Source organism: Rhamphochromis sp. 'chilingali' (assembly GCF_963969265.1).
Source record: "Rhamphochromis sp. 'chilingali' genome assembly, chromosome: 14".
NCBI lineage: Eukaryota > Metazoa > Chordata > Actinopteri > Cichliformes > Cichlidae > Rhamphochromis > Rhamphochromis sp. 'chilingali'.
The window spans coordinates 33,571,092-33,596,283 of NC_137941.1; the positions used below are offsets into that span (position 1 = coordinate 33,571,092).

The 25,192-nt window shown below is 41.2% G+C and overlaps 1 protein-coding gene across 1 annotated transcript in view; it reads left to right on the forward strand.

Moving 5' to 3' along the window:
• Positions 1–25,192, forward strand: part of klf7b (Kruppel like factor 7b) — a 67,179-nt gene that overhangs the window by 14,917 nt on the left and 27,070 nt on the right. The gene's annotated exons all lie outside the window — the stretch shown is intronic.

Genomic DNA, 25,192 nt, shown 5'->3' on the forward strand with positions numbered 1-25,192 from the left:
CTTCACGACTGTACTCTTTGTCTTGGGTTAGGGTTGGGGGTGTGGTGGGAGGTGAGACAACTCAGAAACAATAGATGCACCAGAGCCACGCAAAGCTGACTGAACTGTTTCCACAAAGCTGGAAACATGTCGACTGCGTAGAGCTGTGTGTTGTAGCATTGAGATTTCCTTTAACTTTGAGTACAGTGAAGAAGAGACACGGACCATCGTTTCACAAACTGAAGATGGGGTTTCTCATGTTGCCAGCAGTCTTGTTGTGCTGAAGTAAATCTAAACCCGGTCTCGTTCTCCCTCTACCTGCTTTGACTTTAAATTACAGCTAAATAAAACAAAATAAAGAAAACTGTGAGTACATGATTTCGATTTAATTTTAAAACAGCCGTTTTGGCTTTTTTTATTTCACATTTGCATCTTCTCAAAAACTACTGAACATGAACAAAAATCCAGACTAATCCATGTAAAATGTGTGAGTCATTAAGTTGATCTACGTTTTATTGTTACCATGTAATCATGTTTTGAATGATAATGTTTCAGTTTGGGACTAAAATATAACTGACTGGTTCATTTAGCAAAGCTTAATCATAGACTATCATAGATTGCATATAAATGATGGGCAAAGACTCGGTGATGTCAGCCCATTTGTTTGTGAACTTTGTGTATTATCAACAAATGCAAGCATGCTTGAGTAACAAGGCACATCCATAGACTGAATGGATGCATTGTCTGATCTGCTAATTTGTGCTAACGTATAAATAATGCTAGAAGAGCAAAAAATTTAATATTTGCACATATAACTCAAATTAGCAGCTTGCTAGCAACCAAAGCAATCAAAAGGAGGGTTGCTTTTTCATGCACCACTCTAAACCTCCAACCAGTTTCATGCTAGTAACTGCTAGCACACTCCACACTGAAGTTACCAAGGTGTTACAGACCAGTCTCCACGTCTGTGTCTTTAAGGCCTAAATCTCCACATACCAACCAATGTCAATTCAGCAAATATCAAAAGTAAATCTATTCATAATAGTGTTCAAACAACACCATTTTCAGTGTTTGTTAAAAATAGCAGGCGTTGAATCGGACCAGCTGTGCTGCTTTAAGTGGACAAATACTTTGTTGTCTGTTGTCTGGTGAAACACTGCAATGCTTGCTATAAGGGGATATGTGGGTCGCCTGCTATTTTAATCCACAATGTTGCCAGGAATACCTGGGGAAATAGACAAGTGCTGCAGTGTGTGTGTGTGAGTACATGTGTACCCAATCCATATACGGTATACATGTGCATGTAGGGGGCCAAGGACAGAGGAGAGACAGGCAGTTTATGTCTGAGAAAAGGTGTGGAATTAGAGGAAAGTCTCTTCATTTCTTCATTTTTAAAATGTGTCAAATAAGTTTACAGATGTTTTGATGATGTGCGTACATACTGGGAGAGTACCAGTGGTAAGGTTTTGGAAAATGAGCTTATTTTCACTGTTTTATGTTAATATAAGCTTTTCAGTTTGGGGCTGTTGGTCTGATTAATCATCAAACACTGAAAGTTAAAAAATAAAAGCATACTTTTTCTTTGCTTTTTTGTATAGATCAGTTAATCAGTGAATATATTCATTAATCAATCAATCTTATTTTAAAAAACTGAGTCTCACCAGTGCAGACCAGTGTGGCAGTACTACAAGGAGTTAGAGAGAAAACAGCTTGGAGCCAAAATTATGACCCAAGATGGATTTCCGATTCATACATGACCTCTGTTTCCATCCAGATCAAAGGAAAATTAACTTTGATGCCAACTGAAGACATGATGTGTGTGAGTGGAAGTGGGGGAAAGAGGGAAGACATCTGAATTATTCAGGGATGAACTGCAGGACACAGGAAAGTGGAGAAACGGAGTGTTTCTCTTTTACCCCCAAGACTTTGTAATATAGAGAGGATTTTATCGGCCTGGTCTGTAAACCACACACACACACATACACACACAGGCATGTATGAGTCATGCGTACACCCGTCTGGCTTTTCCAGCAAGGCCAATGAGATCAGTGACTACCTCAAAATACAAAAACCTCTGGAGGTAAAAAACAGAGACCCCAGTGAAGAAAAGAAAAAGTGTGATGACAGTAGCAGCTTCCCTGGAGTCATAAATGCACACACACACTCCCAATCTCATACATGTATCCTCCCTGATGGCTTTCTAGTGAAAAACTTTCCTCTACTATTAAACCTGTAGCAATAACGTTTATTGTTAAAGTAGCTGCCATGTAAAAGGGAGAAACATGAAATCAGTGCAGTATGGATAAACTACGTTCAGGTGTTTTTATTACCATTAAAGGCTCAGCAAAACAGTATTAATGCATATTTTTAATGCCTTAATCTCATCTGTGTTAAAAGGCAAACACCCATATGTAAATGCAAAATTAAAAAAAATCTTAACAGGTGCTGAATGAACAAAAAAAAAACAACAATCTATCAGAGCTCCAGCACTCCCAGTTACATATAAAATGTATTTAATATACTTTGGCAATAAGAAAGGATGTATTTACATGGACACATCTGTAGCAGGGATGCAAGTACTGCAGCATTAAGAAGGCTCTTCATTCTCCCAGGATGAGGTTTAAAATATCTTTTCAGTATCAGTGCAGAAAAGAAGGCTTCTCGTTCACAGTACCTGAACACAGAGGAGTAACGGGGGAAACTAAAAGCTGAGCGAAGAACCCTAACAAACCCCTGTGGGCACCAGGGCTCCCTGAATCGTTTGGGAAAATAATGTGAGTCACGATCTCAAAGGAACTCACCACCTGTGCCCTCCACACCCATCATTAAAACACTTAATATGGAGTTGGTGTTTATGACACTTAACATCTGTGCTTTGTTTTATTCGAAAACCATCCCAAAGCAGAAATATTCAAGTTACAGCCAACGAGCAGAAGGCTGATACTGAAAACAACCCGAAAAGAGCTGAAAACAGTCATTCGCTACAACTGGTGCATTTAAAAAACGAAAGTAAAAACAGGAAAATGAAAAGTTTCCTCCGCCTGTCAGTGCAGTAAAAGCAGAATGGAAACACGCTGGATGTCTCGGCGTGGTAGGTGGTGGTTGCTCCGCTGTTGCAGCACTTTGGTGATTTTGGTTAATTTATGCGCTCTGGGATGAGATTCTGATAAAAATCTGTTTGGAGCTTCTTGAAGTCGTAACAGTTTTATAAATGATTCAGTGTGATAAGATGTATTGTTTTTGAAGCTCGTGGTGCCTTTAATCTATCCAGTCTGTTACCCCCCCGCTCACAGTTTGTGCTGTAATAAAGCAAAAACAACATCACGCTTTATGAAATTGTTTGACATCATGTTGGTGATTACATATTCAGGTTCAGACCAACTCAGCTACTAATCCTGATATCCTAAAGCACTCTCTTTGATATATTTACATTTAGCGCAGACAATGAAATGAAACAAGCGGAAAATAAAGGAAGGGATCAGCTGCTGTTGCGTCTTAATGGATTGACCCTTTCTGTGTATGAGGGTGTGTGTGTGTGTGTATGAGGGTGTGTGTGTGGTTTGATGGGATGGAGGAGGGATGATGTGGGGGATGAGGTCATAGTGTAGTGTGAGCATGCGTGACTCTTTGTGTGTGTGAAATAAAGGCGTCTGAAAGTGTGTGTGTGTGTATAAATGATGACTTCATTCGTTATGCATTTATTTATGATCAGTGTTAGGTGTGTGTGTGTGTGTGTGTGTGTGTGTGTGTGTGTGTGTGTGTGTGTGTGTGTGTGTGTGCGTGCGTGAGGGTGTGTGTGTGTTTACCACTTTGAAGGCTAAGAAAAAAAAGAACAAAGAGAATTTTCTAGTCTTATCGCAGCGATTTTGGACGCTGAGGTCACAACTTTATCACATTTTTATTTTACTCTGCTCAAATCAGATACGGTTGCTTAGGACACTTCTCACAAAACTTCAAAACACAAGGAAGATACTGCATGATTCCTCGTCCAATAATATGATGCATCACCTATTTCTGTTGTTTGCTGTTAAACAAAGGAAGTCACGATCACACGTCGCTTATGATGCTTATTGTGAATATAACATCTACGTGCCTGAAAGAAAAACTTGAGCTTTTTTCAGTTTTGCTTGAGCTTCTGTGCGTGAATAAAGACGTGAGAAAGCCCAAAACTGCAGTGTTGTGTGTCCAGTGTTGTGTGTGTTTATTGATTTTGATCAGCTGTTCACCGTTTACATTTCTATAAACTCATTTCAAGCTGAGATGAATCTGATAATTTGGGGATTTTGATATTTTCATGTTGTGAGTGATGCAAATCTAATTGGAACAATCTAGATGGTGGAACTAGTTTCTCAATTATTTTACATCCTGAAGGATGTGTTCACTTTGAATGGACCATACATGTTTATATAATCCTTTCATTTTGTTTTTTCACGTTGCAGCGAGCCTTGTCTGTATCATCATATTTGATTGACTTTATGCTCTTTTTTAAGTTGTTGGCAGCAGTGCCACTATTAAAGTTTGCTTTTTCCATCAACAGTTCAGCATGTGAAAGCTAAGTGGGAACTCTGTTTTCCTCTGTTATCGAGCGTGAAGCGGCAGCATGTGTTTGCCAGGTGATGTCTGAGTCAGAGCACAGATGTGAACCCAGATGTGCTTTGCTTTATGAAAAGGACAGAAAGACAGTTTTGGATGAAAGACTTAACATTTTTGCAAACTAGAGGAGCGTTTGGAAGCGTGCTTAGGCTTCCATAACTTCGATTCTCAGAGTTTGGCTCTGGTTTTTCGATCAGAGTGTGCTGAAATCAGGGTAGCGACTTATGTCGAGATGGAGCGCTGCGTTACAAATACGCGCGCTCGGATTTTCCAGTCGGTTCGAGTGTTGACTTAAAGCTTCTCGCTCTCCTCCTCTTTCATCTGTAAACAGTTCAAACAGCATCATCGGCAGGTCAGTGGTGTTGTTGACTCGCTGGCGCTGATAGACATCAGCAATTCCTCTGCGCACTCCCCCTGTTAGCCTTGCTTTTATAAGTGCAAGGAAATGTGTGTCTAAGTAAACAGGGGAGCGGGTCTGTCTTCTCTACTTGTAGCAGTACTTCTAAACAGAACCCTCCTCCCTTTTCCCAGAAGATTAATTATAAAGGTTATAAAAGGGCAAACAATAGTCAGTCAGTCCTTTGAGATGATTGGCTCTTGGTGTCCAACTCGGCCAGTCGATTTGTGGCCACACAGAACAATTTTCTCTTATCCAGCTTTCCTGCAAATAGATGCTTCCCGGCAGCTGACTTTCAGCTGTGATTCCTGTAGATTTGTTTACAATGCAAACTACTGTTGGACTGCAGCTCCCACTGAGGTGAGAGCACAGCACTAACGCACACGTCAGCAACTGCGGAACAAGCACAAGTTTTACCCAGCCTTGCTTTTATAAGTGCAAGGAAATGTGTGTCTAAGTAAACAGGGGAGCGGGTCTGTCTTCTCTACTTGTAGCAGTACTTCTAAACAGAACCCTCCTCCCTTTTCCCAGAAGATTAATTATAAAGGTTATAAAAGGGCAAACAATAGTCAGTCAGTCCTTTGAGATGATTGGCTCTTGGTGTCCAGCTACATGAAATTGATATGAATACTGCTGATCTGTTTGTAAGATGGTTTATTTGTGTGTGTGTGTGTGTGTGTGTGTGTGTGTGTGTGTGTGTGTGTGTGTGTGTGTGTGTGTGTGTGTGTGTGTGTGTGTGTGTGTGTGTGTGTGTGTGTGTCTGAGGAATAAGCAGTCCTGTTAGGATCAAAGACTTTCTGTGAGGAGTGAGTTTAAAACTGTTCTTTTATAAGATGCAGACATGTTCAGTAGTGCAGGCATAAAGTAACAAAGTTATATGTTCTAATTCAGACATTGCAGAGCTGTTGATGTGACCTGGCTGAGTGCATCCAACTAATTTTCTGTGTGTGTGTTTTCTTTTGTTCTGCTCCCTCTCCTCCCATCTCTCGTCACGTCTTTGTTTCACTGATGTTCACCCTGCCGGCTGCTATTCTTTGGCCTTCACATCGCTCTGAGCAATGAAGATTAGCTTGACACATGGGACACACACACACACACACACACACACACACACACACACACACACACACACACACACACACACACAATCGAGGGTCTTATAACAAGTTGTTAACCCCCATTTATAAGTGTGGCCTGCAAATCAGCTCAGTGAAAGGGAGTGTAATCCCTGCCGGACGATTTAATGGTAATCTCCATATCCTGAATAGATTACGTACACACACACACACATGCACGTTTGCAACGAGATACCTCCTTTTCATCCCGCACTTCTGTACTTTATTTACTCTTCCCCTTGCTCGTCTCTGTCTGTGTTTCGGGTTATTAAGAGTTTGGGATGTTTCTTTCTTCTTCCAGGCTGCTTGTCGTTGTGACGGTGTTCATAGAGTTTCAAACGGCACTGATGTCTTTTTATAGCACTTTTATAACCAACAGTACAGAAATGACAAGAAGCGTGTAAAGTCTTTGCTGTCAGCAGTCATGCGGAGGGCATCGATGACTTTTATGCATTTGATTGATTCAGCTTTATTTTTAGAATTATTACCATCTGCAAACTGTGACACAGTTTGCACGATCTCTCCAAACTCGGGATGACGCCAAAATTATAGTTTCCACTTTTACACAAGGGGCCATGAGTGCCCAAATCAATGCTCCAGATACACAACTGTGGTACCTTGTGTCATCAACTGTGTGAACTCGTGAGTGTATGCAAACTCTTGTATAAACAGAACAGTGTTTATGCATTAGAAGACTTCCAACATCTCTGTGTATTTAGGCTGAAATCAGGTCAACAAAAGACCCCCCAAGAAAGATGATCAAATGCAGCCTCTCATTGCGTTGGCACACTGGCTGGACTAACAAGGTTTGCTAGAATTACATGTCTGTTGGCAAGCACAGGGTCCTGGAAATAGATAACTTTGTGATGTTTAGAAGTGCTTTTATGAATAATTCCTAATTTATGTCATGTGATGTAATATAAAGGCTGACAAACAGACACACAGTCTCACTTCCATTACTTGAAAATATAATTGTTTAAAGGGCTCCAGAAGCAAAATGTTAATTACAGAGTTCTTGCTGTTAGTTCATTCAGTTCAGTTTCCTCCATCTTTTTCAGTCGGATTTCTGTGCTCTGACCTTCACGCATGCTGTTCTGTCAGCAGTTAGGAGGCTGTTGTTGGCCCTGCTGATACACACATACACATACAGTATACACCCAGCAATCATTAAAGGAATGTATTCCTCAGACTGCAGGCTGTCAGCAATATACCAGGAATACATCAGGGGTAAAAGTCAGCATGTGTGCCTTAGTATAGATGTGTATGTAAGGACACGCAAATACACGTGCGCGCCCACACACACCCACAGCACCACAATGCTGACATCATATATAAACACCATCATCATGAAGAACATCATTTAACAGCTTGTGGTGTCTGAGAGTGATGTGTGGGTGATAAAATCAGGCTTGTTGTTCAGAGTAGCAGCCATTTGAACTAAATGAGCATCAGCAACAATAACCTCATTTAACTGAGTGAGAAATGGGTGATGAGCGACAGCTCACCAAATAACTGCAGGGTGAGCTAATGAGCTCTCTGCCAGTGTGGCGTTTTTAAAAAGAAAGTTGGAGCTGCAGCTGGAAAAGAATGGATTTATAATTTTCTGTTTTATTTATGCATTAGTTTATAGCTCGCTCACTCCAGGGTGGGGATACAGTCGCGTCGCTGGTTTGTGCGAGCGCAGGGCCACGTCTGCAAGTTCATGTTAATAAACTGAAGAATTAGCAGGAGAAAAATAATAATCAGGAACTGAAACTTACTGTCTTGGAGTGGATGAATCTTTCTGTGAGTGCTTTTGATTGCTTATCCAAATATAGGTGAGGGGTCTTTTTTATAATATTAGCTGCCTGTCTTTGCAATCACTTTCACTTAATTTTGTGTCTTTTTAAAGTGTCAGAAGGTTCAATAAACACACCAGTTTTAATTTTTCTGGCAGTTATTTCATGGTTCATCAGTGTCTTCATTAAAGATACACAGATTAAAGTCGTCACTCTATGGTAACAGCACTTGAAGATACTCAGTTGTGGCTCATTTCCTTCTTTTTGAAGCTGTTCCTGCTGCTTGTGTAAAGTCACTTGTCCTTGGGAAAACAAGTGCTACAACCTCTCACCTCTCCAAATCCCCCAGCTTAGGGAACACTGTGGTATGGTCACGGATAGGTTTGCAGTCTTAGGCTTTGTTACATGTAACACTGGCCCTGCCCTTTGACAGCATCTGCAGGACTCAGGTGGCTCAGCCCGACGCTTTCGCTCCTTTTTCGTGACACCAACACGGCATAAAAAATGTCCGTGAACTCGGTCACGCAATGCAGATCGCCCTCCAGGACCCTCCTCAGTGGGACGGGAAAGTAAAGGGCACGCTCAGCACAGCTTGACTGACCTTAAACAGGCGTGTATTTCACACACACACACACATACTCAGTTATAGATGGGTTGTCATATTGTCACACACCGTAGAAAATGCGGCAGTAATATCAGCATTTTCCAAAGCAGGGCTCAAAGCAGTGCTACCTGCTGACAGCAGCTGATAATGGACTCAAACTCACCGCAATCTACAAAGCACAAGTATAAAAGTTTCACATATAATTTGCATACTTATCATGATTGGGCCAGCTGCCATTCACATATTGCAGTGTGGTTTTCACACGCCTTAATAAACCTGATGTAGATGGGTGGAGAAGATATAATGTGCGAGTGTGTGTGGGTTGGTTTTTTTTTCCTTTTTTAGAGTCACATGCATGCAGTCTCGTCCCGAGCTAGTTGGCAGGAATTCAGGCTCATCCGTCAGCATTACTGCTCCACTCCGGAGGGTTCATTGGGTTCGTTGCAGCGTAGTTCAGAAAAGCTGGTAGATACACAAACGATCTTTGTGGGCCGCAGCCTCATTTTTTCATTGATTGTGATTCAGATTTTCTTTTATTTGATGGATCTATAGTATATGCTGTAATAATGAGGAGTTCTTTTGAAAAGATATATAATCATATGCATATATATGCAAAGGAGAGATTGTCTCTGATAAAGAGCGTTCATATATCATTCTGTACTGAAGCTTTTATGGAATTTTGAACCTCTTAGACGCCATTTATTAAGCCACATTTTATACACTTTGATGCAGGCATTGTGTACGTGTACGTGATTTATATTTACAGTGCACCAACTGTATGCACTGTATTACATGCAGTGTGACCTTTGAATAAAAGTTCAGTCAGTGGCGCTACAGTCAAAGGAAGATTGTGCAGTAATTCATATATGTCTTTTCTCAGGTTTTAACACGTCCATGGAAACCATGAGGCGTGGAAATTACACATTCCCGTTCTTCTATGTGCATTTATGGAAAGTCAGTGGTGGTTAAGTGGCATCGAGACTCTGGTACAGAGCAGAGGAGGCCACAATCACAATAATTATGACACTGATTGAGTTGGAGCTGGGGTGGAGGCAGGATGCAAAGCAAGGGTGCATGTTTGCAGATGCGCAGTGACTGCGGGCAGGCTAAAGTGACTTAAACAGTGGCGCTTATATAAGATTTGCCAATTAGCTGCATTGAAGGCTCTCAGATGAGTCATCGGTTGATATGGGCCACCTGTTGCCATGCTCAAATTTTAAGGCTGTACTGCACACATCACACATTAAAGCATAATTGTACATAATTCAGTACAGTTGCCCACATAATTGTTCATAATTTCTTCTAAAGCGCTGTGAATTTAAGAAAAAAAGAACTAGAACACATCAAGTCTGACTGCAGGTCATTTTTCCTTTTGGTTGATAAAAACAAAAGGAAAAATGTTCTTCCTGAATAGGCTTATTCAGTCATCATCACCGACATTATGCACGCACAAAATGCACTCGTGTGAAAATTAGTCCAGTATGTTGTTTTACACAGTTTCATAGATGTAATATTCATTTGAAACCAGATGACATCAGTGATTAAAAATGGCATAAATCCTTTTCTTTCTTTAATTATCATCAATTCAGCTTAAAAAAAACAGGCAATGTCACACAAAAAATGTCTCTTTTAATATTTCTCTCACCAGTATTCATCTGTGTAACATCTCCCAACTCGATACCGTTAAATCCTTTCACAAACAGCGGCATAGCACCAATTGATTTGGACCAGGGAAGAGCCAGGGGGCAGATTTCCGACCCGGTCCCAGAGTGTCTCGGCCTTGACAGACAGGGGAGGGGACAAATGAGACAGTGTCAATATTGAAACAGGCTAATGGGCTAATGAATGTGGAGAGTTCTGCCTAATGTTCCCAACAGAGCTTCTAGCAAAACCATTAAAGCACTTTTATATGAGTAGACAGGCACAATGCAGTAACTCGATTTATGGGGTACTTTCATGGTCAATTAGGATTGGAGAGAGAGGAGAAAGGCCTGATAGGGGAGGTTAGTGTGTGAGCGTGTGTGCATGTGTTCTTGTGTGCGATATGAGCTTATTAGCTTTAGACAGGGTTACGCCTGTTTTTGTCAATATTTTCCTGAGCTGCACTACTTGTGCCAGTGCGGTCATGCTGTTCACAAATGTGATCAGCAGATAGACTGAACACCCGCACAATAAATTTTCTGACAATCAAAGGTCATAATCCCTGTCATATAAAAGGTAGTCATGTGACGGGGCAGTTTTAAGGATTAATATCAGTAAAAATAGTCACCGGGGAATACTGCAGACCCCGGTATGTCGGACTGGATAATAAAGCCTGACATTATTTTTATGAAATCTGATCTCCCCGTGGAACCATCTTATCACCTTCTTTATTACTTCTTGCACAGCTGGCTGCAGGTGTGACCAAATGTCCTTTAATCTTCAAATATGTCCGGATGATTCGGCCCTCGGGGGTCGTATATAAAATTTTAAAGATCTGACCTGGAGAGATGAGTTGGCCGATTAAATCTCAACGCCAGTAAAAACAAAAATGTGATTATGGATCTAAAAGAAAATGTGTTCTTTGCTCAAAAGTAATCCAGTGCAAGGAGAATAAGTAACAGATCCTATAAAATGCACTTAACAGAAACCATGACAACTGGTTTATAAATTTTCTTAGGGCCGTTGCTTGCAAAAGAAAACAGCAGTGAGGTCTTTCAGAGGAAGCTGCCTCAGCATAATGAAAAAAAAAAAGAAAACTAAAATTTGGGACACTTCATTTGTGGTGAAAACCTGACCTAAATCTGACTCAACTAAACCTAAACAGCTGCTGTTGGCAGGTGCTAACGTTATGCGGAGCAGCAAAATTAGTTGCCACCAGCTAGCCAGAGAAGTTTGGTAATCATGGACTAGAAATGGTAAATGGCCTGTATTTGTATAGCGCTTTACTAGTCCCTAAGGACCCCAAAGCACTTTACACAACAAATCATCCACACACAGGTGATGGCAGCTACATTGTAGCCACAGCCACCCTGGGGCGCACTGACAGAGGCGAGGCTGCCGGACACTGGCGCCACCGGGCACTCACACCACCACCAATAGGCAACGGGTGACGAGTGAAGTGTCTTGCCCAAGGACACAACAACCGAGACTGTCCAAGCCGGGACTCGAACCGGCAACCTTCCGATTACAACGCGAACTCCCAACTCTTGAGCCACGATTGCCTAGAAGCAACAAAGTATAAATTTAGACAAATATGTTGTACTGTAGGACCTTATTCCTCTTAGATTGCCCAAGGCACGGTGAACTGAGATAACGTTCTCAAGTGACTTCAGTCATTTACTACTATTCTCCTAAATTTTTGTATAAAAAGAAACAGAGAGTAGAGGAAGCTTGAAAAAAGAAAGTACTCAAATAGACGGTGGTGGTAGCTCAGTGACATGCTGACTGTGTGTGCCCTCAGGTGCTTACGGGACATTAGGTTAATGTGGTTGACTCACTGGAAGTACGCTTTTTGGAGCAGGGCATTGCGGGGGTTACCTAAAACTGGTGATAGTGAGACAGCTCAACAGTTTGTGGCTGGTCACAAAAGCGAACTTGTCACAGCTCGTGTCAAAACAAATCTGCCTGTAGCACAGGAGCTCTACAGTTGAACAGATTTTGAAAGAACACATTACAGCATAGGGCAGTTCTAGACTAAGAATGGGTGTGGTTTAATACTGCGATTGCTTCCATTAGACTAGGAAGCAATAGTAGCTCATGTTAATGCTCTACAGAATTCTGCAGGCAACACCAAGGTGGCTGTGGCGTTTGAGGTGAAGCTGGTACTAATTGGAAGGTTGGTGGTTCAATCATGGCTGCTCCAGTCTACATGCCAAGATGATATTGGGCAAGTTGCTGAAGCCAAAGGTTGGTCCTGACACATTTGTCAGAGTGTGACTCTTAGTTAGAAAGCACTGTCGTTTGGTGTTGTTTATTAGATCAAATGATTCAAGCCTGAATGGACCGTACATACCTGATTGTCAATACCTGGGGTACCAAAGCTCAAAACAAGCGTCAACAAAAGAGTAAGATCTTTGTCAAGTTTTCGTGAGCGCAACCCACATACTCAACTCTGCTGCTCAACTCACAAATGCATTTTCCTTACAGATGTGGCACCATTTAAGGGCTTTGCAACAGAATAAGATTTATTGACAAGTAAATGACCAAACATATATTTCCTTACTTCTTGTGTTAAGTTTAGTTTCTGTGTACACAGTTGGAATCACAGATTTAGCATATGCAAAACCAAAATTACAAGATCTTAAAATTGATGATTGTATATATTTTTTGTTAGTAGTAGTGACAGCTTCCGTCCCTAAATGTAAATGTATCATCAACATCAGCCCTGACAAATTATGGGAATGGCCAATTCATTAAACCTGAGTACATGGGCACACACCTTTCGGTATTCTGAGTCGTGCACATGCTGCTCTCTGTTTCACGCGCACACAAAGAAACTCTCAAACTATGCATCGTCTCTCTGTTGTGTTACTGCAGTTTTACCTCAGAGAGTTGTTGCAGCAGGCAGTCAGCGGAGGATATTTTTAGTTTGCTGAAAAAGAATCGAGTTGTACAGTTTCCCCCCGCCACCCTCTCTCGCCTTCTCACAATACATTCACAGAAAAAACGTTTGAATGAAACGGTTCATTGGTTTTAACAGCAGCTTAATGGGAAGCCCTAATGACTCAATGAACCCTGCAGGGTGAATCACAACATAGACCTCGGCAGGGGGTTATCGCTGTTCATGTGCCCATTTCAATTTAAAAGTTCATCAAATACAAGAGAAAAAACTGTCCGTATTATTAACGTAAATAATATTATATTGCAAGTTGCAGTCACATGCAACTCTGGATGTTAACAAGATGTCCTGTCTTGTAGCAAACACCAATTAATTGTAGAATATGGACAGAAAAACATGGCGCTGTTGTTAGCTTTTCAGAAAGACTGATGAAATACTTTTTCAGGCTAACAGCAAACATGCTAATGATGAAGCTTTACTGCACAGCCAGCATTGAACACATTACCATTGATTTAGGGTCATGTTTATATCCATATGATTAATTATTGTCCAATATTCATTGCCCTTAAGGTCTGTATATCTTCATTTTCTTAATTACCAGTTGCCGGACCTTCCTTCGATTAGCTATCCAGGATCATCCGTCATTTCATGCTAGGCAGTTAGCATACAGTTAGCATGTACAGTAAGCTGCTGCGTGATTACCTTTCAGTTAACTTCAGAGATTTCCTTGTGTGGGCTCATAGGTTTGGGCCCATGATGTTGCTGCAATCTCAGCAGCTGCAAGCTAATTTTTCAAGAATAACTTGTTGAGTTCAGAAAACATTTTAATGCCATGATGAGAAAAGTAGCTAACTCTTTCACTGACAAAGCTAATTTTCTCAATTGCTGTTAATTTGCAATGTAAATTTACACCAATTTACATTGATGTAAATTGGTGTAAGAAGTGGGGTAAAAGTCAGCAGCTTAAATGTAAATGAATACATTTGTGATGTCCAAACCATATAGTATTTAATCTAACCTTAAACATTATGTTCTTTATATTCACATCATTTTTTGTTCTCCACTGGGAGCTGCGTGAAGCTTCTATCAAAGCACTTTGCATAAGTGACTCTTTAGCTATCACATTTACTCTTTTTAAAGTTCTGGAGTCAATGGCTTTCCTAAAGTCAAGTGTTGCACAATCACTTTCAGGGTGTGGCTCTCAAACTGTAGTGTTAATCAAAGAGAACGACGGCCCTCGGAGAGAAAAACCACTCAGTGCTTCAAGTATCTCAGTTACTGTTTGGCTAATAAAAAGGGTATTTACATGAGAAAAAACATGGGTAAGCTTTATTCAGTGCTTTATTCTCAAATTAAATAGGAGCGGGCTTTAATGATCCCTGTGGGGGAAATCGAGTCACTGTAGCAGAATACTGGAATGAGATGCAGCAAAGACAATAGAATATAAATAAGAATGTCGTTAATGGGGGATTCAGGCATAAATATCTTTCAGTACACGTGCATAACAGAAAAGAGAAAATACTTGTTTAGGGGTTGTTTGAGTTTTTTGTTTTTAAACTTCAGATGCAAAAACACTGAAAGAAACGCGTGGGTTCTTTCAGCTGAACCCACGCCACTTAAAGGCTACACGGCTGTCTCAGTGTGTGTTTGTCTGTGTGTCTATGCATGCATGTGTGCGAATGTAACGTGTGGACAGCTACCCCATAATTTTTCCAGCCTGGACAAATGCCTCATGGTGGAGGACAGGCCGCCCGACATGAGTAATGACCTGCAGACACAGAGAGAGAGAGAGAGAGAGAGAGAGCAGCTTCATTAACAGAAAGCACAACAGACAGAGGGACAGATGATTCTGCCACAGATTTCAATCCCTCCATCTTAGCCAATTACTGAAATAGCTAGAACACACACACGCACGCACACACACACTGTCATATACAGACTGAGGGAGACAAAGGGAGACAAAGGCCATAAGCCTGGTTAAGCATTATTAAATTATTTCTCAAATTAAAAGGCTGTACCTGCCCTGTCCTTTTAGAGCTCCCTCTCTCCCTTTTTCCTCTCTCTTTCTGTGTGTGTGTGTGTGTGAGATTAAGCTGTTAATTAATTTTATGTCCTTGTATTTAATTACCACGGGCAGTGAAAATGGCGCGTGTGTGAGTGTGTGTGTATTTATTTGAAAGACAACGAGCTGATGAGTGTGTTCTGGTGAGCGTCTGTTATGACAGTTTGGAGTGCAAAAATCCCACACATGCATACACACACACACACACACACACTATATTCTGAGGGCTTTTTTTTAACTGTTTAACTTGTGTGTCCACGGCATCATTTTAAGTTACGTCACAACTCAGGTGATGCTGGTTACTGTTGTGAGCTAAACTGAAGGATAATGTGTTTTTTTTTCCTCTCTTGTAAATAAGTGGAGCAATTGTGTAGCAGTGATATCGATGTTGGGGTATATTTGTTACTCTTAGTGTCTTAATGTCGAGCAGTGTGCAGATCTAGACTTAATAACTCAGAGATAACAGCGAGCAGACCACAGCCTAAAGTTACAGTCTTTAAATTGGAGTTGATTGGATATACGATCTGTTTTGGGGTTGTTGTTTTTTTTTGACACCTTCACTGCAGTAAAGCCCATAAATCTCTATAATTTTTATTTAAGTTCTATACAAAAATCCATAAGAGGCTTTTGGCTGTTTTGTTTTTTATTTATTTGTGACTCTGCAGCCAGAGTGCATATGGAAAAACTAAAAAAAAAAGCAATCATACTTAATAATTATCAGTTAAAGTTGAAGGCAGGATTTGCTTTAATGCTTGTAAGTTAAAAAAAAAAGAAGTAGAAGAAGAATAATGAGATTCTTCAAATGTTAAGAAATAGGCAGAGGGAGACATAAAGCGGGGGCGAGAACGAGAAACCGGAGAGGCTGAGACGACTAAAGAGAAGTGGAAGACAAGTGGAGCAGGTGACCTTTGCTTTGTGAATGAGAAAGGAAGGAGTGAAATGTGCACGATGAAGAGAGAGCGAGGGAGAGAGAAAGATGGAGTTTATAGAGGTGAGAAGGAGGAGAGGGAGGAGAGGGGGGAGGGACGGGCTGCTCAAAGGCATGAAAAGATGGAGAGAATAGAGGGAAGATGGAATTAGAGGGAGAGAGAGCAGTTACACAGCAGGAGAGTCTGAGTGCTCTCCTCCATCAGAGACCGTTGATTAAAATTTCATTGGCTGAGGCTGGAGGTCAGAGGTGATGCGGTGTGTGTGTGCGTGTGTGCATCTGTGTGTGAGCCCTAAAAGCTTCGAGCCTCCCGCCTTCATGCACTCGCTCACTCCAGCGCTCTCTCTCGCTCTCATTGGCTAATTACATTTCTTTGTCTCGTTCTTTGGAGCTCACTGCTTTTTAATTTCCTCTCAGCTGTTCGAGTCATCTCTTTCGATCTGTCTTATGTTAGATTAAACATGGCCGTTTGCATTACTTGTTTTTGCCACTAGTGACAATATATCTGCACAAACAACAACAGTTTAAAAGCTATAATTTAAACTCTGGCAATATAGAAATGATTTTTTTAAAGCATATTTGAAATTCTGCTCTAGTGGGGCTGTTTACAACTAAAAGATTAAAACCAAAAAAGACAATATACATTCATAGCAATCCCTGACTGACTGAGCCGTGTTTTTCTACCTTAACCTTCGCCCAGACTTTGATCCGAGCGATTTTCACTCATGTCGCCTTGTTCTTCCGTCGGGTCTCGTCTCTATTAACCTCTTTTGTTGAAGCCTCCTCCTGCTTTTCAAATCAGACCCCACAGGACTCTCTGTTTATCGTGCTGCGTTTTCAATCAAGGCGGAGTGAGAGGATAGCTGAATTCACTAACACCACACACAGGTGTTCGCACAAACACAGTCGGCTCTGTCACTGTAGCAGTATTCAGTGGTGTCTTTTTTTTTCTTTGCTCATTAGTGTGTGTGTGTGTGTGTGTGTGTGTGTGTGTGTGTGTGTGTGTGTGTGTGTGTGTGTGTGTGTGTGTGTGTGTGTGTGTGTGTGTGTGTGTGTGCGTGTGCTTGGTAGGATGAACCTGAACCCTCTTTTGGACTTACTGCCAGTAATCAGTGGTGTTTGTGGATTTAATGGTGTCTTAAGATGTGAGAGCTGTGTGGGAGGAGCCTCAATCCTTTTTATTCACAGTTCCTAGGCAACTATGCTGCATTAGTATTACAAATTGTGAGATTGGTTATTAATTGATTTATGTGTTATGATTCTAATAAATATATGCAATAAATAAATAAGTTATATACAAAAAGATTCAAGTTGTGCTACCAGAATGAAAGTCTATCCTTCAGCTTTCCCTTTACCAGTAAAGGTAAAGGCTTTCTGCTGCTTTAGTTAAGTAAAAGTGTATGAAATCCCACCCACTGGTATTAAAATAAAGAAATGACTTCAGGTTTTTGTAAGACTTCTTAAAAGTCAGATGGCTTTTGTGTTCTAATATTTTACCTCTGCGGCGCACATGAGATATGTCAGAACGGCGACCTGGTCAATGAGGCTTCACTGCTATTGGAAACAGTTGCAGTGTTGTTATTGGAAGCAGAGGCGTGTGGGAATGGTCACCATCCAGCAGTTTTGGCTCATTACTGCAGCTGGCCAGTGCAGTGCAGGCATGAGGAAACTGGTGTCTCCAAAATGGCAGCTGTCTGTGTGCGTGCTGAGGTGCAGACTGCATTATTTATGCTGCTGTGTTACACTTCGTAGCGCAGTGGTTTGCAATGGTTTTGACCACCTCTGCTCATATAGATTTAGTCTGGGGTTTTTTTTTTTAGGAAATTATAAAATTATAAAATCAAACAGTACAAAGTGGCATGCCAGCAGATGTTGTGCTATCCTGACCTCAGCTACATCTGTGACACTGACTGTGAGCCAGGCCTTATCTCCCAGCATCAGTGTTGGACCTCGCTAATGCTCTTGTAACTGAATGGGATCAAATTTGCAGAGCCAGGCTCAGAAATCATGTGGCAGGAGTGAACCTAGAAGAGTTTTGGCTGTTACAGTAGCACGTGAATATGCATGGCATTGTAATTACATCTATGGCCACTTATGTGGGATGTTCAGGTGTCCACGTATTTGATTTATTTATTTATTTGGAGACTTGTATTAGCTGCATGATTAGCATAAAAATAACCAAAACCAGTCACGGCAGATGGCTAACCTCTGGGCCTGATTCTGCCTGAGGTTTCATCCTGTTAAAGGGGAGTTTTTCATTCCCATTGTCACCAAGAGCTTGCTTGCCATGCTTGTTGGGAGTTTCGCCGTAGGCTCTTTACAACCTAAAGGACCTTGAGCTGACTGTTGTTGTGATTTGGCGCTACATAAATAAAATAAAATAGCTGTTTTAGGTGTTCAGATGCACATCGTAACTGTAGCGTGAGGAAAATAGCTTGAAAAGTCAAGCTGTTCCATCCCTCGCCGTTCTCCCCCTCACCTGGGTAGTAATGCTCCTCGTTCAACAATCTTAGACTCCTTGTCGAAGTTTCACATTTTTAAGATTAAAGATTTACTAAATTGCCACACTAAATTAAAAGAAATGATTCTGGAAGGTTGTTGGATGATCTTTTTTGGCCACATCACCACCATCGCCTAGTTATAAACCGTAACTCCGTGCAGACACAGCTGAACGAGCGTCACATCGCTCAAGCTCGGCTTCAGTCTTCAACGAAACATCAAGCACGCATCTACTCTGCCGACACTGAAGCTTTGATATTGCGCACAAGCACTCTCAAGCACGAGGCGTCTCATATTCACACACATCAGTTAAAAGTCATTATGCTCCTCTCACTCTCACAAACATGCACATCCTCTGTGTACACAGTCACATCAGCAAATTAACTGAATAAAGAGCCTCTTTTTGCCTTTTCTTTTGAGTGGCTAATTAGCCATCAGAGCCCGCTGCGTGGAGAGACCGAGATCCATCAAGAGGTAGCGCTTCAAAGAGCAGTTTATGGGAGCCAAAGCACTTTAATTAGGACCTCTTTGTATGAGAAAGTAAAGAGAAAAACATAAATTGAAGCCAAAAGCTGTATAATGTGGAGGGGAATAAACATATTGGAATACACGCGCAGATAAAGAGAGACAGGAACCAACTGAAAGGATCAGACCGGAGAAAGTGTTTTACAGCAACATGAGAGGAAACTGATTCCACAATCCGGAGCGGCAGTAACAGTCTGTGGGGAGGTTTGCACAAGGGTAGCTGTCGCACCACTATATTTATGGTGACTAATGTGAGGAAGCACAGAAAACACTGGGCTATACTGAGACTGAGGCGAGAACAATCATGCAAACCCTGGGTTCTTTTGAACCAGAAGCATTAAAAAAAGAAAACACAGCAAACTTTAAAATGATCACATCACCCAGGTGGTTGCTTTGCATTCACGTACCTGAAGCAGACATTTGGAGTGGATATATTGGCTATACTCAACATGTTTTATATCATTGTGTTTAACTGGGAATTTGTGTGTAAGGATGTAAGAGCTACAAGCAAATACAAGATCCACGTTTCACTGGTGAATCCATCAGGTATGGACACGGTGCAGGAGCTGGAATGTGGACAACTAATATGGCTACTCAGCTTATCACAAGCAGTAATGCCTCTCTTTGACAAAAAGGCTGTTTTTTGTTGTTGTTTTTTAAATTTTTTACCTAACCTCCACATTCGCGTCATGTGATTCGCAGCATGTTGATCCCCTGCTGACTGAGCTGCTGCTCTGCATTCTGTCTGTCATTAGACAGATGTCTTTACCCTCACAATGGGACCAAAAAAGAAATAAAAAAATACAAGGGTTTTTTAAGAGTTCGGTTGTTATTGCTGTAAGTCTGAGCTTTAAGGAGACTGCTGTCAAACCCTTTGTGTTTTTAGTGCCCCTGCTTTGCCTTAAGAGCTTTTAACTGAGATTCCTTGTATGTGTGTGCGTGTGTGTGTGTGTGTGTGTGTCGCCTGCTGACATCCGTGATAATAATGGTCACATCATGCCCTCTTTGCTCTCTACTGCTCCATCAAAAAATTTGTTTGGAAAATAAACCGGGCAGATTTGAGAATTTGCAAAACGATGCTTCACTTGACTCGACTAATAGATGATAGAGTGTGTAAAAGATTGTGTGGTCGTGTCACCCACCAACTAGTTAATGACTGGTTGGTACATGTTGTGTATCTTAATCAGTTTCAGTGCTTTATGAAATCTAAAGCCTCGCAGGGCAAAGAGCCTTTCGTATTTGTCGTGGCGTTCAGTCAGCCATTGACCACATGCGAGGCAGATCGTTGTTGGAAGTATCACTTTACAGAATAACATAAATGGCTGCATCTCGCCATTGTCCTAATGGAAATGTTGGTAATAGTCAGATAACCGTGCGCATGTAAACACAGACGGAGCATCTCCTGCTGAATCCACTTTAGTCTGTTTGTTGAGCTGCGTCCTCGATGATCCTTTGTCTGTCAAAAGCTCTTAGCGCTTCCATCCAAAGCCCTCTGCTTTCTGCATTCATTATTAATGGACCTCAGCAGGCTGAGGACACACACAGAGGCAGGACCTGCATATTAGTGCTAGCTTTTTTAGAAGAGATGTTCAATCAGGCACTCAGATACAAAGGGAAAATAGAGGATTCAAGGGGGACAAAGATTGAATTTTTATTTTTTTCCTGATTGTTTTTGTTTCATTCGATCACATGGAGCACATCCACTTGCTGATCTCACTCCAATGCACTGCAGTTGATTTTACAGATAAATAAATTGTAGAATCTCGGAATGGCTTTCAAATAAATTGGTCCGTGCTCACGGCAGCGGCGCCCCCCATATTTGCCCCTAACCTCGTTTGACTTGACTACTTTGAATCTTTCTTCATTTACTTCAATGAAGGAACACTAAAAAAAGCAAAATGAACAGCAGAGCTGCTGCTTCTGGAAGTATTTCTTCCAAATTCACAGAAATACCTGACGATCCTGAATCATTCAACAATGTTTGTAAATTATTGAGGCTCCTTTGCTAATGATAAGAAGCCAATCTGTAGCTCTGCTGTCACATTAGCACATTTACAGTGACATTTATTACCTGTCGTACTTGTTTGCAAAGCCCTTGCTGCTTGCAGCTGTACTTAAGTAAAGCAATTTGACGTGTATTGTGCATCTTAATGGAATAACTGCTCGCAAGTCAAAATACCTTTGTTTCTCATTCATCTGCTCATTTTTTCTGGATGTTAGCTGCTGATCCGAAACTCCATCCTACAGTGAGTTTTTTTGGTTTTGTCCTGCAAAGGTTTGCTTGTTTTTAACCTTTTTTCTCAGTAAACGAGATTTTCTTCTGCTCCGTGTTGCATTGTTTGCACTGATGATTCAACAAGGAGAGTTTCGTTGTAAAATCCACGCTGTGCTTGTGTGTGTCTGTGTGTGTCTATGTGTGTGTGTGTGTTTGTATGTGTTATTCGATGTGACCTTTCTCCATATGGTGTGGGACTAAGCAGGGAAACAGGAGGTGAGCCCTGCACATGCTATCAGTCTGAGCTGTTAGCCAGCATCCACAGTCATACACACACACACACACACACACACACACACACACACACACACACACACACACACACACACACACACACACACACACACACACTAATATGCTGCAGGCCCAACATGTCATTGTTACCTGATATTCATGGTGTGTAGGAGAGACAGATGAAGGAGAAGGTCATGTGTGTGATGTCAGAGGCGGCGCGTTCAATGCTGGCCGTGGGTTTGATTGCCGCTCGCTCTTCTTGCACAGCCTCGGGCTCCCTCTACCCTCTGTCCTCCCCACCCACCTCCCACTATCGTCAGCATCGGTCCAGCCCCCACCAGGAGACAAGCAGACCTTTCTATTTTTGATTTCTAGTCCAAGATAAAACAATAGTACAGCATGCTCTCAGAAATCACTGACAGAGGCTGTATTTACAGTATCAAAGCAAGCTAATATTAATGGCTCGGCGGCTGTGTTCCAGGATGATGAATTATGTATGTGTTACACATACAGTACAGCAGCCAAACTTTATTCTGCTGAGACCCGGAGAGGATAACAGTGTTTTAGTGAAAATCTTGCAAAACTTTTCTTTTTATCTCTAGTAATACTTTGCATGTACTCTGCAAGCTTTAAGAGCCTAATCCCTCAGGATGAAGGCATAATCTCCAATAATATTAACAAACACACAAACAAAGAAGCCCATAAATTCAGAGCTCCTCATTTAGATGACCTTTACAACTCGATATCGTCTTAAGCCCGTTGAGTTATAAAATGTTATTAAAATCAACTCAGACAGACTTGTTTTTAATAAAGAAGCAAAAGCACAGAAAAAAAAGGTTAAAAAGTAGGACCTGTCATGAAAATATGAAAATATTCTCTCTCCATTCAGTTTTTATCACATGCTGCGTTGTCACATTTGTCAAATCCATGTGGAGATGGAGGGAAAAGGTTTTTTTAAGCATTTCTAAACTCATTTCATACTGTTGAAAGTAAGTCATTGTTTCTTCCAGTTGCTCATGCCAGGATTAGGATTAAACCAGGATTGCACCAAGTTCTCCAGCACCTGCCAGATTCTGTTGTAAAACTTAAAATCTCAGCAACTAAATTCAATCAGAATCCAATCAGAACAACAAAAAACAAGAATGGTAAATTAAGTTTAAATTACCACATTTATTGGTTTGGTCTTTATCTAGAAATTGAAAAATTAAATCCTTTCTCAAAGATCCAAAGCCATCTCAAATAACCTCTTCCATTAAGTTTCAAATCATTGAAGGTGACTAATGTGTCATTTCATTATTTTTTTCTTGTAGAGCTTCCTATCGTTGTAATCATTATTCCAATATCCAAGCATGAGGCTCTTTTATCTCACCATAAAACAGTTGGCAGCCTGAGTTTCGATTTGCTTCCTGATCCATTAGCGGTACCTAATCTTTAAACGGAGATATAACAGACCCTTTAGCGTGCCCTGCTCTGTTGTGTTGCACACAGCAATGAATGAGTTGAACACAAACGCTAACAAAACAAAGCAACTGTCTGGACAAAAGGCTAACAAGAAGGTTTTTTCCTTGCAGCACTGGTAGCTTTACAAAAGTCATTGTTGCAAGATGTTGGTACAAACATGCTTATCATTTTCAAGTTTCTTTATGGAAGCCCCCCCCCCCCCCCCCCCCCCCCCCCAACCCCACCCCCTAAGAAATATCTTTGATTTTTATTCAGATGCAAATGTGCATCCTTAAGGGGGGAAAGGGCATTCTTTTAAACAGAAGGAAAAAAAGGGAAAGGAAAGACGGAGAGGAAGTTCAGCTTATCACCACTCAACAGATGTTGTGACTAAATGTGTTGGTTTGTCTCATCACTCAGGCTGAGCGAAGTAAATCTCCAGAGCCGGCCCGTCTGAATGGACGGAGTCAACCAGCTGCAGCTAAAACACACACACACACACACATTTATCTAGTAGCTGTAATTTGCTTCAATGACAGAGGTGGAAGGAGCCAGAGGATCAGGATGAGAACTTTGAGGCTGCCAAAGGCCGTTGGCCAAACGCAGGAAATTCATTTTCCAAGAGGAGACATTAAATGCATCATGCAGCAGGACAGACAGTGCCACAGCCAGGTAGCTTTCAGAAAGTGCTGAGTGGACAGAGTGGGGGACTTTTGACATAAAGAAAAAAGATCAAAACATTTTGTTTAGTTCCTGTGAGACCGAACAGCAACACAGACATTGAAAACATATTTCTGTCTACTACATGGTTTGAAGCCAGGTTTTCCAACTGTATTTTCTATGAAACACATTGTGATGAGATACAAAAGTAGCTGCATTTATCATATCACAGTCTGGTCTTCTACATATACCAGCGTCCGGGCATCCAGTGTTTACTGTTTCCGAGATAAGCGTCCCATTTTGTGGATGGTGTTCGTAAACTTTTCACCGTTATGAGGAAAATCATTCCAATAGAAGTTAAAGAATAGAGACAAAGATGGAAAGACTAAAAGAAAAGCAAACTCATGACATGCAAATGCAAACCCCTCATGTCAAAGGTCTTTATAGAGAATAAAAGTCCTCAGTGCCTCCAAAATTATGCACATTAATTTAATTTAGTTAATTTACTGCTTGTTACCGCAGTATGATTGAGTCTGAGCTGAAGGGAAGCTACAATTTAGTCCAAATTAGCTTCTGTTGTTTAAAGTTGCGTATTGAAAGATGTGTCACCAATATGAAAAAGTAAAATACAGAGAGCAAAAACATTTGCTCATGAAAACAGGATCAGATTTGACTTTGAGCAGTCACGAAATCCATCCTTAAGTATTTTCAGGATTACATTTCCAAACCAAAAGTGCCTTATTATTGTAAACATGAAAGAATATGATAAGACATCATAAAAATGTAGCTGCTGCTTTGAACTCCTGTGGTCTAACATCTGGTTTGTATCCGTTTCTGTATTCAGTAACATGTACTTCTCAGTGTTTCTCCTTTTACCCTCTTTTTACTCTTTAATGAAGGCTGTTTTTTTTAGCTAACCCCCATATTAGCAGGTGTGTGAGCTTTACTTGTATCTCTTTAGATCATGCACCTCTATAGGTGGTACACATGTCTTTTTTTTCATGCCTGAACATGCAGGCGGGATTTCGGCAGTAAGCTGTGTTGTGGGTCGGAACGTTCAAAGCAACAACAAGATCAATCGAACAGCTTCTCTGAGACCTGAAAAGTGCAGTAGGTAGATTTTTAGCAGAGACAAAACAAGAATCACAGAAAGCATAAAAGTTTTCAAAGGAGAAGTGCAGCCTCGCAGTAGTAAAAGTAGGTTAGTGACTGGAAGGTTTTTGGCTCAGATCCCTTGAGATAATGTGGCAGGTGCCCTTGACCGAGGCACTGAAGGCTGGCAGACCAACAACTGTGGTGATGCTGCCAACAGCAAGTGAACAGTGGTTTTAAAAAAAGTGCAGATGTCTCTGTTGTTGCTTGATAAATAAAGAATTTTAGGATCACTCGCTTATTTTTCCTTATTTTTTCCCCTCCTTGTCTCCATTACTTCCTCTGTGTCATTCTTGGACTTGTCCTCTTGTCATCTGACTTCCCTTCTTTTCCCTGTCTTGCGATATAACGTCCATGGTTGGTTGATTTGGGTGAGCGGGGGTGGGAACAGGAAAGGCTTCCACAGTTCAG